The sequence below is a fragment of the Hyla sarda genome, chromosome 2, assembly GCF_029499605.1.
Source record: "Hyla sarda isolate aHylSar1 chromosome 2, aHylSar1.hap1, whole genome shotgun sequence".
NCBI classification, from domain to species: Eukaryota; Metazoa; Chordata; class Amphibia; order Anura; family Hylidae; genus Hyla; species Hyla sarda.
Window position 1 is genome coordinate 103873694 of NC_079190.1, and position 15283 is coordinate 103888976.

The following is a 15283-nucleotide window of genomic DNA, read 5'->3' on the forward strand; positions in this document are numbered from 1 at the left end:
AATGGCGTCTTGCTGCCGTAAAGTGGCTCTTGACCGCCAAAACCATTTAAAGCATACTGTCACGCTGTTGCGCAAGTCTTTCTTTCCCCCCAGGCCCTGCCTCCATTAGAGGATATGATTGAAAATTTGCACATCACAGCTGGACACAGGGCCCCCAGCCCTCCACCACCTGCACACAATATTTCCACACAAACCGAGGGTTTTTATGTGGGTACTTACAACCCCCCGCCTTCTCTGTCCTCTTCTGGGGTTTACCCCTACCATCCTCCCTTTCAAACACAATACCCTAGCAGTGTAATTAGCCACCACAACCCCTCTGCATCATCTGCATTGGAGTCTTTTTCTTCAGAACCCACATATCACAATCTGTGATTTTTCCCATGAGCATAATTGAAGTTGGTCCACATATTTTCGTTTTGCATTGTTTGTACATTTTATGTCCAGATATTTATCATGTAAAAATATATTTTGAAGGCATTGTTGCTTTAAAATGTTTAAAAAAAAGTTTATAAAGTGTAATTTTATGGCTAGTTAGCCAAATTTACAATTACACTAAAAAAATAAAAATGTTGTGTCTGGTAATTTATTATCCAAATATAAGGAGATCCTCCAGGAGTTAGGGGGTCGCTAAACTTGCTCTGGTCTTTATATTGGGATATTGAGCTTACAACATATCCATGGTCATGTATAGTTGATTCAACATGGGAATTTAATGTAGGTGGCAGATTTTAAATTCAATGACATTGTCATTATAATCAGTTTGAAAATTCATTACACTATAATCTAATCACATTGACCATTGATATTTTGTGGCATGTCTATGGCAAAATATACTACTTTGAACTTTTTTCCACACAGGACCTCAGGATGCCATGGTTAATACACACAAAATTTGGAATACATTTCTGTCTAATTTGATTTGAAGAGTATGACAAGTAAATTACATCTCCAAATCAATTTGAAACACAATACAGAACGTTGAATACAGGATATGGTAAAGAAATCATTTTAAAGACATTGAGGCAAATTATAATTTTAGTTTACTACTCATCCTTTTGTCAAAAAATAATAACACACAAAATTAGGCATGATCCAACATTTACAAAGGGTGATGCTCTTCATATCTCACAAAAAAAAAAAAAAAAAAAAAAACAACAATGAGACAATGAGCATCTTCTTGTGTGTAGAAGACATCTTCAAATGGCCAACCTGATTATCAACAAAAGGCTGTCAATTTGTCCAGGGAACAGCACCTTCAGTAGATAGGAAATAGGAAGTGAATGCTTCTCTAACCACTATCGCTTGTTGAGCTGTGAGGCCAGAACCCCATGACCCAGCAGACTCACCCCACGACACATGTTCCTCCTCTTCTATATCGGGGCTAGCATAGTCCAGAATATAGTTGTGGAGAACACATGTCGCTTTAATGACTGAGTCTACTGTGTCAACATCCAACTGAATAGCAGTGCTCAAGATCCTCCACTTCCCAGCCATGATCCCAAATGCGTACTCCACGAAGCGCCGTGCCCAGGTAAGCCTCCGGTTGAACACGCGCTTACGGCAATCAAATCCCAATTTGTGGGTATGGGCGCATCAGGTTCGGCAGAAGTGGGAAAGCCTCATCAGAGACGAAAACATAGGGAAGTGGATTCATGGTACCAGGAAGTGGCTTTGGTGGAGGCAGAGTGACTTGATTTTGAAGGACATGACGGACAAATTCTGAAGACATCAGCACCCGTGAGTCCCCTACACTGCCATAGGCGCCAACTTCAATAGCAATAAACTTGTACTGAACATCAGCCACCGCCATCAGACCACTGAAAAATACTTTTTATAATTGTAGAAGCGTAATCCTGATCCCAGTGGCTGCTGTACACGAATATGCTTACCGTCGACAGCGCCTATGCAGTTGGGAAAGTGGGCAACAGACTGAAATCCTGATGCTGCCTGAAGCCATCTCTCCTGGTTTGGACTGGGCAACGAAATTGGCTGCATGTACTGCCAAATCATGGTGCATGTTTCCTTCACAATACCGCTGATGGTTGATTTGCCAACACGGAATTGCAAATGTAACGAGGCATAACTCTTCCCAGTCGCAAGAAATCTAAAAAATAAATAAATAAATTAAACAGCTGTATGACCAAAGGTCACATATAAAACTATGTCAACATTATTAAATCATAACAAATATATTTGAAAATATTACAACATTCTTTGAAGATTTAGATTACATTCTAATGAGTTAATAAAATAAAATAAAAAAACATAAAATTAAAGAAGACAAAATACAATGTTTGATAATTAAACTCCACATAGGAATCCAAATAATATATTAGATTTACCTCAAGGTGATCAACAGATGCTTCATTGGTGACATTGTTTTGCGCAAATGTGTGTGGGAACGCTGAAGATGTGGTCCAACAATGGCCAAAAGATTATCAAATGCCTCCATTGGCATACGGACAAAGTTATAGAATTTATCCGGAAAACTACAATAGAAATTAAAAAAAAAAAAAAATATGTAACAAACACATAAACATTTTACAGGATACATATACACACATACCATCTGAGCTCAGCATAAAGATGACCAATATGACCACGGTCGTCACGCAGCAGATTTATGGGGTGAACCCAATAGCGGCGAAGCCTCCTGGCCTCCAACTAAAAACAACATACAAAATGAAACCAATTTCACATTGGTCCAACACATATAAAGTTGATTAAAACATCCTTTAAATTTACAAAGAAGTTTGACAATAAATTACCTGACGCTGCCTGCTAAGACGCAATACATTCACCAAAATGCTCATCAAAGCACGCATCTCAGGGGGTTGCAAGTGCGTAATTGGTGGTTCCTCGGCAGGAATGATTGCAGGAGAAGCCAGATCAGACATTATATTAAATTAATGTGGAGAAAAAGCTGAAAGGAAGCCAAACACCAAGCCACAAGAAAAAGCACAACTCCTTGACCAAAAAGGAAAATGGAGATTGCAAACTGGATAAGGGGCGTATTTAAAAGGAAGAATGTGGGCTAGTCCAAGTACCAGTGGGCTGATCCTATTTAAATTTCTGACTCAAATCCGTACAGATTTTCTGCATGTAATCCGCTTGCAATCTGCCTACGTTCCGCGTTCAAAAAAAAATCCGCCGGGAAATGAGAGTCCCATTGAAGTCAATAGGATTCTGCGGCGGAAATTTGTCTGAAGAAAGAGCACCTCCTTTCTTCAGGCGGAAATTTTCTAGCGGAAATTAGGTACACAAATTCAGAGTGAAAAAATCCGAAGTATGAACAGGTGCACGGAAATCCCATTGACTCGCATGTACTTTTTAGCAAGCGGAATTTCGAACGGAAATTTTAAAACAGAATTTCTGTCGGAAATTCCATAGTCTGAACCTAGCCTTAGTCTTCAGGCCTAGCTTGAATTGTAGAATAGTGCTGAGATGTGCTTTCTCTGATATACCAAGGGTAAGAGAGAGAATTTAGTGGCAGCAGCCCCTTATATATTAAGGGGGCAGGAACAAAGCTCATTGGTTCTCCAAACCTGTCAGTCCTGACCCAAGGAACTATGGGTATGTCACATGACCCAAAGAGATATAAAGCGAACTTCGGAAGAGATGGGAATACCGGCGCTGACCAAGAAGAAGACAATAGAGCCAGGTGTGTAGCGAACAGATTTAATCCAATGCGACGCGTTTCACCGCGCTTGCGCGGTTTCATCAGGCGCGGTGAAACGCGTCGCATTGGATTAAATCTGTTCGCTACACACCTGGCTCTATTGTCTTCTCCTTGGTCAGCGCCGGTATTCCCATCTCTTCCGAAGTTCGCTTTATATCTCTCCGCTATTTCTGGGAAGGCTGCAGACCGGGATCATTATATCAAACGCACATCTTGGTTGTGTGGGAGTGCACACAACCTGGCAGGGTGAGCCTTCACTTTTTCCCTCCCCTCCCACACACCTGTGATCCCGTTGGTTCTTCACAAGGGAGCGCCCGTTTTTCTTTTTGTTTTACACATGACCCAAAGGTCCTTGACCCTTAGCATAACACAATTTATTTAAAAGGCACATGACCTCTAAGGTCCTATACATAGATATTCTCAGGGGTCAAGTGCTGGGAAAAGAAGTGTGGGAACTCACGCTAGATTTCCACTTAAAGGGGTGCTAGACATCTTATACCCTATCCAAAGGATAGGGGATGTCTGATCCCGGCGGTCCCGCTGCTGGGGACCCCCACGTTCTCACTGCTGCTCCCGGTGTTCGTTTAGAGCGTTGGGTGCAGTGACAGAGGCTCATGACTCACGGTCACGGCCCCTCAATTTAAGTCTATGGGAGGGGGCGTGACGGCCATCATGCCCCCTCCCATAGACTTTCATTGAGGAGGCATTACTGTGATGTCACGAGCCTCTGCCTTGCATCACCAGTCATCCGGCATGGAGCGAAGTTTGCTCCGTTCACCGGATGTCTGGGGTGCCGCAGCCGAGACCCCCGCGATCAGACATCTGATCCCCTATCCTTTGGATAGGGATATATCATATCTAGGGGCGGAGTAACCCTTTAAGGGCTAGTCCTTCAGGACTCCTGCTAATGGTACCTGCTTTCCTGCAGTGGAAAAAGTGCAGGAACTCCGTTCCCATGAGTTCCTGCAGGACTTGAGCCCTGGATATACTATATTAAATATATAAATATATACATTCAATACACAGCATTAAGAGGCAACTAGGGGTTAGCCCTCCAGGAGAGCCCTACTAGCATGGAGGGACTCTGGCTGAGGGGACCACAGACAAAGGGACAGGACCAAGTCTTGTACCGGGACACCACACTTCTGCTCTGGACAGTTCCTTACATGGACAGAAGTGTCAGCAGAGAGTACTGTGATCAGACAGAAAATAAGTTTGTAGTATACAGCAGCTGATAAGTACGGGTAGATTTAAGATTTTTAAATAGAAGTAATTTAAAAATCTGTTTAACTTTCTGGCACTAGTTGATTTAAAAAAAATAGTAAATCAACCGGAGTACACCTTTAACCTGTTGGGGACGAAGGGCGTATGCATACGCCCTTGCGTCCTGGTACTTAAGGACGAAGGGCGTATCCATACGCCCGTGTGAATTTCGGTCCCCGCCACGGGCCGGGCGGGGACCGGGGTGACTGCTGATATCGATCAGCAGGCACCCCGCGCAAATGCCCAGGGGGGTCATCAGACCCCCCATGTCGGCAACCGGCGCAAATCGCAAGTGAATTCACACTTGCAATTTGCGCTGATTATGGGTCATTACGGGTCTATGGTGACCCGGAATATAAGGGGGATCGTGGTTGTCTAAGACACCTACGATCCCCTTGAAGGGATAGGAGTGAGGTGGCAGAGGTGCCACCCCTCCTATCTCTGCTATTGGTGGTCTAGACGCGACCACCAATAGCAGATCGGGGGCGGTGGGGTTAACTTTCGTTTTCCCCGTTCTGCCCACCCACAATAGGCGAAGCAGAACGGGTAAACGACAGAGGACCGGCGCCGAAATCCACTTACTGATCAGGAGGCTTCGGGCGACGGTGATCGGCGGGCGGCGATGATGTGCGGAAGAAGAGGACGGCTCCCTGGATCCTACAGAAGCCGGTAAGTTGCCTAGCAACATCTGGAGGGCTACAATGGTCTCTAACCTGTAGCCCTCCAGATGTTGCAAAACTACAACTCCCAGCATGCCCAGACAGCTGTTTGGGCATGCTGGAATATGTAGTTTTGCAACAGCTGGAGGACTTCAGTTTGAGACCACTATACAGTGGTCTCTAAACTGTATCCCTCCAGATATTGCAAAACTACAACTCCTAGCATGCCCAAACAGCTCTTTGCTGTCTGGGCATGCTGGGATTTATAGTTTTGCAACATCTGGAGGGTCACAGTTTGGAAATCACTGTGCAGTGGTCTATAAACTGTAGCCCTCCAGATGTTGCAAAACTGCAAATCTCAGCATGCCCAAACAGCAAACAGCTGTCTCGGCATGCCGGGAGTTGTAGTTGTGTACCTACAGCTGTTGCATAACTACATCTCCCAGCATGCCCTTTGGCGATCAATACATGCTGGGAGTTGTAGTTTTGCAACAGCTGGAGGCACACTGGTTGGAAAATACTGAGTCAGGTAACAGAACCTAAATGAAGGTTTTCCAACCAGTGTGCCTCCAGCTGTTGCAAAAGTACAACTCCCAGCATTTACGGTCTGTCATTACATGCTGGGAGTTGTAGTTTTGCAACAGCTGGAGGCACACTGGTTGGAAAATACTGACTTAGGTAACAGAACCTAAATGAAGTTTTTCCAACCAGTGTGCCTCCAGCTGTTGCAAAAGTACAACTCCCAGCATGCACGGTCTGTCAGTACATGCTGGGAGTTGTAGTTTTGCAACAGCTGGAGGCACACTGGTTGGAAAATACTGAGTTAGGTAACAGACTGAAGGTTTTCCAACCAGTGTGCCTCCAGCTGTTGCAAAAGTACAACTCCCAGCATGCATGGTCTGTCAGTACATGCTGGGAGTTGTAGTTTTATAGTTTTGAAACAGCTGGAGGTTTGCCCCCCCCCCCTTATGTGAATGTACAGGGTACATTCACACAGGCAGGTTTACAGTAAGTTTCCTGCTTCAAGTTTGGGCTGCGGCAAATTTTTCGCCGCAGCGCAAACTCCTAGTGGGAAACTCACCGTAACACGCCAGTGCAAATGTACCCTAAAAACACTACACTACACTAACACATAATAAAGGGTAAAGCACTACATATACACCCCCTTACACTGTCCCCCCAATAAAAATGAAAAACGTATTGTACAGCAGTGTTTCCAAAACGTAGCCTCCAGCTGTTGCAAAACAACAACTCCCAGCATTTCTGGACAGCCACTGACTGGAGGCACCCTGTTTGGGAATCACTGGCGTAGAATACCCCTATGTCCATTCCTATGCAATCCGTAATTTAGTCCTCAAATGTGCATGGAACTCTCTCACTTCGGAGCCCTGTCATATTTCAAGGAAACAGTTTAGGGCCACATATGGGGTATTTCCGTACTCGGGAGAAATTGCACTACAAAGTTTGCGGGGCTTTTTCTCCTTTTACCCTTATGAAAAGGAAAAGTTGGGGGCTAAACCAGCCTGTTAGTGTAAAAAAATAAAACATTTTACACTAACATGCTGGTGTTGCCCCATACATTTTATTTTCACAAGCAGTAAAAGGAAAAAAAGACCCCCAAAATTTGTAACGCAATTTCTCCTGAATACGGAAATATCCCATATGTGGGCGTAAAATGCTCTGCGGGCGCACAACAAGGCTCAGGAGTGAGAGCGCACTATGTATATTTGAGGCCTAAATTGGTGATTTGCACAGGGGTGGCTGATTTTACAGCGGTTTTGACATAAACGCAAAAACATAAATATCCACATGTGACCCTATTTTGGAAACCACACCCCTCACGAAACGTGACAAGGGGTATAGTGAGCCTTAACAACCCACAGGTGTTTGACGAATTTTCTTTACATTTGGATGGGAAAATGAAAAAAAATATGTTTTCACTAAAATGCTGGTGTTACCCTAAATTTTTCATTTTCACGAGGGAAAATAGGAAAAAAGCCCCCCAAAATTTGTAACCCCATTTCTTCTGAGTAAGAAAATACCCCATATGTGAATGTAAAGTGCTCTGCTGGCACACTACAATGCTCATAAGAGAAGGAGCGCCATTGGGATTTTTAAGAGAAAATGTGTCCGAAATTGAAGGCCACGTGTGTTTACAAAGCCCCCATAGTGCCAGAACAATGGACCCCCCCTCATGTGACCCCATTTTGGAAACTATACCCCTCATGTAATGTATTAAGGGGTACAGTGAGCATTTACGCCCCACAGGTGTCTTACAGATTTTTGGAACAGTGGTCCGTGAAAATGAAAAATTTTATTTTTCATTTGCCCAGCCCACTGTTCCAAAGATCTGTCAAACGCCAGTGGGGTGTAAATACTCACTGCACCCCTTATTAAATTCTGTGAGGGGTGTAGTTTCCAAAATGGGGTCACATGTGGGGGGGTCCACTGTTCTGGTACCACGGGGGGCTTTGTAAACGCACATGGCCCCTGACTACCATTAAAAACGAATTCTCTTTCCAAATGCTCAATGGCACTCCTTCTCTTTTGAGCTTTATAATTCGCCCACAGAGCATTTTATGTCCTAACATGGGGTATTTACATACTCAGAAGAGATGGGGTTACAAATTTTGGGGGGCATTCTCTCCCATAACCCTTTGTAAAAATGGTAAATTTGGGGAAAAAACTGCACTTTAGTGAAAAAATGTTCTTTTTCATTTACACATCCGATTTTAACGAAAAGTCGTCAAACACTTGTCAGGTGTTAAGGCTCACTGGACCCCTCGTGCCGTGTCTTGAGGGGTGTAGTTTCCAAAATGGTATGACATGTGGGGTTTTCTGCTGTTCTGGCACCATAGGGGCTTTCTAAATGTGACATGCCCCCCAAAAACCATTTCAGCAAAATTCACTCTCTAAAATCCCATTGTTGCTCCTTCCCTTCTGAGCCCTCTACTGCGCCCGCCGAACACTTGACATACACATATGAGGTATTTCCTTACTCGAGAGAAATTGGGTTACAAATTTTGGGGGGCTGAAAACTGGTCCCTGAAAAATTCTGATTTTGAAAATTATGTGAAAAATTGGAAAATTGCTGGTGAACTTTGAAGCCCTCTGATGTCTTCCAAAAAACATGTCAACTTTATGATGCAAATATAAAGTAGACATATTGTGTATGGGAATCAATATATAATTTATTTGGAATGTCTATTTTCCTTACAAGCAGAGAGTTTCAAATTTTGAAAAATGTAAAATTTTCTGAATTTTCATCAAATTTTAGAATTTTTCACCAAGAAAATATGCAAGTATCAACGAAAATTTACCAGGACCATAAAGTAGAATATGTCACGAAAAAACTATCTCGGAATCAAATTTACAAGTAAAAGCATCCCAGAGTTATTAATGCTTAAAGTGACAGTGGTCAGATATACAAAAAATGCTCCCGTCCTTAGGGTCATAATGGGCTCCGTCCCCAAGGGGTTAAAGGGGTACTCCGGTGGAAAACTTTTTTTTTTTTTTTTTTTTTATTAACTGGTGCCAGAAAGTTAAACAGATTTGTAAATTACTTCTAATAAAAAATCCTACTCCTTCCAGTACTTATTAGCTGCTGAATACTACAGAGGAAATACTTTTCTTTTTGGAACACAGAGCTCTCTGCTGACATCATGACCACAGTGCTTTCTGCTGACATCTCTGTCCATTTTAGGAACTGTCCAGAGCAGCATATGTTTTCCATGGGGATTTTCTCCTACTCTGGACAGTTCTTAAAATGGACAGAGATGTCAGCAGAGATCACTGTGGCCATGATGTCAGCAGAGAGCTCTGTGTTCCAAATTAGCCCAGGGTCCCGGCCATGAATAGCAGCCGGGACCGACCCGATGTGACCCCGTTTTAAACTCCGGGACCGGGCGCAGGGCATACAGGTACGCCCTGTGGAAAACAAGTAGAAAAATTTTTTTCACATCAACTGGTGCCAGAAACAGATTTTTGAATTACTTTTCTTTAAAAATCTTAATTCGTCCAGTACTTATCAGCTGCTGTATGCTTCAGAGGAAGTTGTGACGTTATCATAAGTCTGACCACAATGATCTTTGCTGCCACCACTGTCAACTGTCTAGAGCATAAGCAAATCCCCATAGCAAACTTCTCCTGTTCTGGACAGTTCCTGCCACAGACAGAGGTGTCGTCAGAGAGCATTGTGATCAGACTGGAAAGAACTACACAACTTCCTTGGTAGTATACAGCAGCTGATAAGTACTGATAAGGCTTAAGATTTTTAAATTGAAGTCATTTACAAATCTGTTTTTGATTTGAAAATGTTTTTTTCCACTGGAGTAACGCTTTAAGTATCTTATCCCTAGACATGATTGTTAGATGGCTGGTTGTAGGGAACACATATTTTTAACAAGAGTTTCACTATCAGAAGCAGCTTCTTCAGAAGCCAGCAAAAATTGATGTCAGTTTAGGCAATCCTCTAGAAGCTAAATAACTTGGACTCCAAACTAACACATTACATTCTGCCGATACTGATAACACTGTATGTAGCAAACTATCAAGAACTTGTGTTGCTCCTGTATTTTCCTCAATGTATTAGAGATTTGGATGTAATAATAGCCTTGGTATGTAAAGCGCAAGTGCAGCGTTGCTCTCCGGCTAGTTCTGCAAAGTTTAGCCTGGAGAGAGGCTGTACGTGCTGTACAGTGTCTGAGGCAACCATACCGACCCTCAGTGAGTTCCGTGCACAAGTCCAATGAATCATAGAATGGCTCATGTAAGAAACTCGTTGGTCATCTTGTGAGTTTTCTCTCCATGCTGAACTTTGCAGAACTGGCAGGAGAGCAACCCTGGACAGCAAACAGAAATCTTTAAATGGGGGAGGAACTGTCATACAAAGTATATTAGAAAGTTGCATAACTTTGGTTTATGCAGAAAAAATGGGTGGCATTTGTCTGTTTTTTCTCCAGTTTTCCAGTCTTTAAATGGCAACTGATTCGATGAATCTGAAAGATGTGGTCCCCCTAAATTCAGATGTTTCCAAAATGGGGTCACATGTGGGGGGGTGGGGTCCATTGTTCTGGCACTCTGGGGGCTTTGTAAACACACATGGCCTTCAATTCCGGACAAATTTTCTCTCAGGAGTCCAATGGCGCTCCTTGTAGTTTGCCCGCAGAGCACTTTACATCCACATATGGGGTATGGTCTTACTCAGAAGAAATGGGGGTACAAATTTTGGGGGGCTTTTTTTTCCCTATTTTCCCTTGTGAAAGTGAAACATTTTGAGTAACACCAACATTTTAGTTAAGAAATTTTTTTTTTCATTTTCCCATCAAACTTTAACAAACATTTGTCAAACACCTGTGGGTGTTAAGGCTCACTATACCCCTTGTTATGTTCCGTGAGGGGTGTAGTTTCCAAAATTGGGTCACAAGTGGGTATTTCTTTTTTTGTGTTTATGTCAGAACTGCTGTAAAATCAGCCACCCATGTGAAAATCACCAATTTAGGCCTCACTTCTAAGCCTTGTTGTGTGCCCCCCAGAACATTTTACGTCCACATATGGGGTATTTCCGTACTCAGGAGAAATTGCGTTACAAATTTTGTGGGTCTTTATTTCCTTTTACCTCTTGTGAAAATAAAAATAATTTTTTTACACTAACAGGCTGGTGGACATAGGGGTATTCTACGCCAGTGATTCCCAAACAGGGTTCCTCCAGCTGTTGCTAAACTTCCAGCATGCCTGGACAGTCAGTGGCTGTCTGGAAATGATAGGAGTTGTTGTTTTGCAACAGCTGGAGGCTTTGTTTTGGAAACACTGCCGTACAATACGTTTTTCATTTTTATTGGGGGTGGGGGCAGTATAAGGGGGTGTATATGTAGTGTTTTACCCTTTATTATGTGTTAGTGTAGTGTTTTTAGAGTACATTCGCACTGGTGGGAGTTTACAGTTAGTTTTCTGCTAGGAGTTTGAGCTGCGGCAGAAAATTTGCCACCAGCTCAAACTTGAAACAGGAAACTCACTGTAAACCACCGCCCATGTTAATGTACCCTGTACAGACCGTGCATGCTGGGAGTTGTACTTTTGCAACAGCTGGAGGAACACTGGTTGGAAAACCTTCAGTTAGGTTCTGTTACCTAACTCAGTATTTTCCAACCAGTGTGTCCCCAGCTGTTGCAAAACTACAACTCCCAGCATGTACTGATCGTCGAAGGGCATGCTGGGAGATGTAGTTATACAACAGCTGGAGGTACGCAACTACAACTCCCAGCATGGCGAAACAGCCGTTTGCTGTTCGTGCATGCTGGGAGTTGTAGTTTTGCAAGGTTTAGAGGGCCACGGTTTAGAAGCCACTGCACAGTGATCTCCAAACTGTGGCCCTCCAGATGTTGCAAAACTACAATTCACAGAAAACAGCTGTTTGGGCATGCTGGGAGTTGTAATTTTGCAAGATCTAGAGGGCCAACGTTTAGAAACCACTGTTTAGAAAGCCCTCCATCTGTTGCAAAACTACAAATCCCAGCATGCCCAAACAGAAAACAGCTGTTTGGGCATGCTGGGAGTTGTAGTTTTGCAACATCTGGAGGGCTACAGTTTAGAGACCACTGTACAGTGGTCTCCAAACTGTAGCTCTCCAGATGTTGCTAGGCAACTCCCCAGCTTCCGTAGTCTGCACCAAGGAGCCAGCCGCACGTCATTGCCAAACGTGATCGCCGCCTGCTGCCGCAGCCAATGGTAGGTGACCTCCGCCATTGGTCACCGTTGGTTCCCCCGTTCTGCCCGGACTACTGTGGGTGGGCAGAATGGGGCAACCAAACTTTAAACCCCCCGCCCCCGATCTGCTAATGGTCAGTTGCTTCTGACCAACCAGTAGCAGGGATAGGACACCTCTTGGACACCCCCGAGCCTCTTATTTTCCAGGTCACCGGAGACGCGTATTACCCGGATTCATCGCCAATCACCGGTCTGAATTGACCGGATGGAGGAACCCCCTTGGCAATGTCCTGGGATGCCTGCTGAATGATTTCAACAGGCATCCCGGTCCGGTCCCCGACCGGCTAGTGGCAGGGACCGAAATTCCCACGGGCGTACCCATATGCCCTCTGTCCTTAAGGACTTTAAAACGGGGGCGTATGGATACGCCTGCCGTCCTTAAGGGGTTAAGGGGCACAGTGTGTGAAACTGTTCATTAAAAGGGTACTCCGCCCCTAGACATTTTATCTCCTATGCAAAGCATAGGGGATAAGATGTCTGATCACGGCTGTGGAAGGAGTGAACTTCGCTCCGTGCTGGATGACTGGCGATGTGGGGCAGAGGCTCGTGATGTCACAGTCACGCCCCGGTCGTGACATCATGCCCCCTCCCATAGACTTCTATTGAGGGGGCTTGGCCGTGCATCACGAGCGGGGCGCGGCTGTGACATCACGAGCCTCTGCCCCCACATCGAACTCCGGGTGCAATAGGGAGATGGCAGGGGTCCCCAGCAGTGGGACCCCCGTGATCAGACATCTTATAAGATGTCTAGGGGCAGAGTACCCCTTTAAGTATGTTGCAGCATTATATTCAGGAAGCACTGTATGTGGCAGCACCATATCAATGGGACACAGTGTGAGAAGTTGTTGTATTCAGAGGGTACAGAGTATGGCATATTGATTGGAAAGCCAATGATATCTGAACAGTAAACCCTGCAGAGAGGAACTGTAGCTGAAAGAAGTCATGGCTGTCTGGACCGGATGGAGAAGTAAGGAATAACCTGTCATTCAGTGCTGTGCTGTGTTCATTTGTAAGATTTGCAGGGATAATAGGTAAAACAGTTCCCAGCCTCCCCTTACCAGGTAATACTGAGAGCTGCAATTCCACATGGTAAAAACTTTTATAGCGCATTAACCTGACTTGAAAATTGGTCGATTAGCGCAGAAATTATTTCCTACAGCAGTAAGGAAATAAATAATGAACATATCCTACTATAAAATCCTAAGAGAATACCGAGCCTTATTTGCTGCAGCTATTCACAATCCAATCTTCCTTAGACTACCTTGCATACGATTTACCTTGCGGAAGATCCCGGTGAGATGGAAATTTCTGAACATTCCATTAAACAGGACCTGACACTAAATAAACCTTTCTAAACGAACTCAGGCTATGTTCCCTAACTACTCCTAACACCCCTCCCACCCTTAGAAAAAATTTCAGAGCTTTTAAAAGCTGTGTGTCATACCTTTCTTCTTGCTCACATAGCGAAATCTCTCAGCAGAAGAAAGTGGGCATTTCCCCGCAGGCATGATGTCACTGAAGCCTGCTGGGGGACCACTTCTGCCCTCACATTGTTGCAGTGCTGTGATGAATAGAAGTCCTCAAGCTCTGTGCAGCAGCTTTCAGTCTGTTTATCTTTCAGCGAGGTTCTGTTCTGCTTTTAGTCTGTGCAGCTTTCAGTGAGGCTCTTTGCAGCTGTCAATGAAGCTCAGTGCTCCTCCTCAGGTCCCCTGCCATTACAAACAGGAGACCAAAATCTGAGATTTTGACCAGACTGAACGTGTTCTGACCAAAAAGGGAGATCCCTGGTGGCCAGAAGTATACAGCAGGAAAACTAACACTTTTTCTTTTTTTTTTTTTTTTTATAAAGGCCAATTATAAAAGTTATTTATTTGGCATAAGGAATCAAATATAAAAAATTTTGTTTTATGACAGTGCCCATTTAAATGTGGATACAATGAATGGAAACGTCTCAAGTATCACAGGAGATAATGTGATTTACAGCCATCACTTATTAATACCAGGCATATAACATCCCGCCAACGTGTGCTGCTACTGCTCGTGCCTCCATCTACATGTTATGTGTGATCATGTATACAGCGGTCTGACTTCAAAGCCGCTGCTGAAATTGATTCCTGACACTGTTTTCATCTTTCGCTTTAGGTGAACATCTTTGCAGACCCTTCTGGTAGCACTGGGGTTAAGGGCAAGTAAAGCATTTCCTTCTATTGTCAATTGAACGGAGCCATAGATCCCTCCTGTATGGGTCCTCCCCTTTCCTCCTCTCCTCTCACTCTCCGTTCTTGTGGCTGCTGCTACTCTCACTCTCTCCGACTGCATAGAGTGGATCTTGTGATGTCTCTAAGGAACTTTGCTGCAGAACAACATCCTCTCACTATGGTTTCCCAGCTGTCGGAATTGCCCGAATAGACACCCACCACTGGTGAGTCTTTCCATATCTTCTCTACTTGCCCAGCATTCTATCTTTTCCTCTTCATCATATCGAAGTGCACTGAATTCAATTTCCCCCCCTTGAGTCATTTCCAGTTATATTTGTTGTGTTCTTGCATAAGCCAAAAATTCTTTGTCCGCCGGCCAATTTCTGTGGACGAGAAATGACAACCCACTCCTTTTTTTTTTTTTTTTTACACTATCTATAAATGCAACCCATATCTCTGGGACTTTATCATACTCCAAAAGTTTGGATAATGTGCTTATCAGTATATACACATTTCCAGCTTCTCTGCAGCTCAATGGATATGTTCCCATAACACTGCAGAAAAAGGTTAATTTAGTTCAGATTCCTCAGCTAAGAGGCTTTTCTCAAAGGAATTTGTTTATTTTTTTTTAAAATAAGCTTGCATTATTTTTTTTATATTTTTTTTTATTATTAATTATTTATTTATTTTAACCTGCAAATGCTTTCTAGGAAAAATCA

At 43.7% G+C, this 15283-nt stretch overlaps 1 protein-coding gene and 1 long non-coding RNA gene across 3 annotated transcripts in view; one reads left to right on the forward strand and one right to left on the reverse strand.

Annotated features, from left to right (window-relative positions):
• Positions 1–1988: 1988 nt before the first annotated feature.
• Positions 1989–14843, reverse strand: LOC130358861 (uncharacterized). Its single transcript, XR_008889669.1, has 5 exons — positions 14784–14843; positions 13811–14075; positions 2567–2664; positions 2343–2489; positions 1989–2104 (listed from the first exon to the last, which is right to left on the reverse strand). It is a non-coding gene; the product is annotated as an uncharacterized LOC130358861 (long non-coding RNA).
• The window catches only part of HDAC7 (histone deacetylase 7), a 449830-nt gene continuing 448863 nt past the window's right edge, over positions 14317–15283 (forward strand). For both annotated transcript variants that reach the window (XM_056562750.1, XM_056562749.1), the window contains exon 1: positions 14317–14788. The gene's annotated coding sequence lies outside the window, so the exon portion shown is untranslated. The remainder of the gene's footprint in view (positions 14789–15283) is intronic.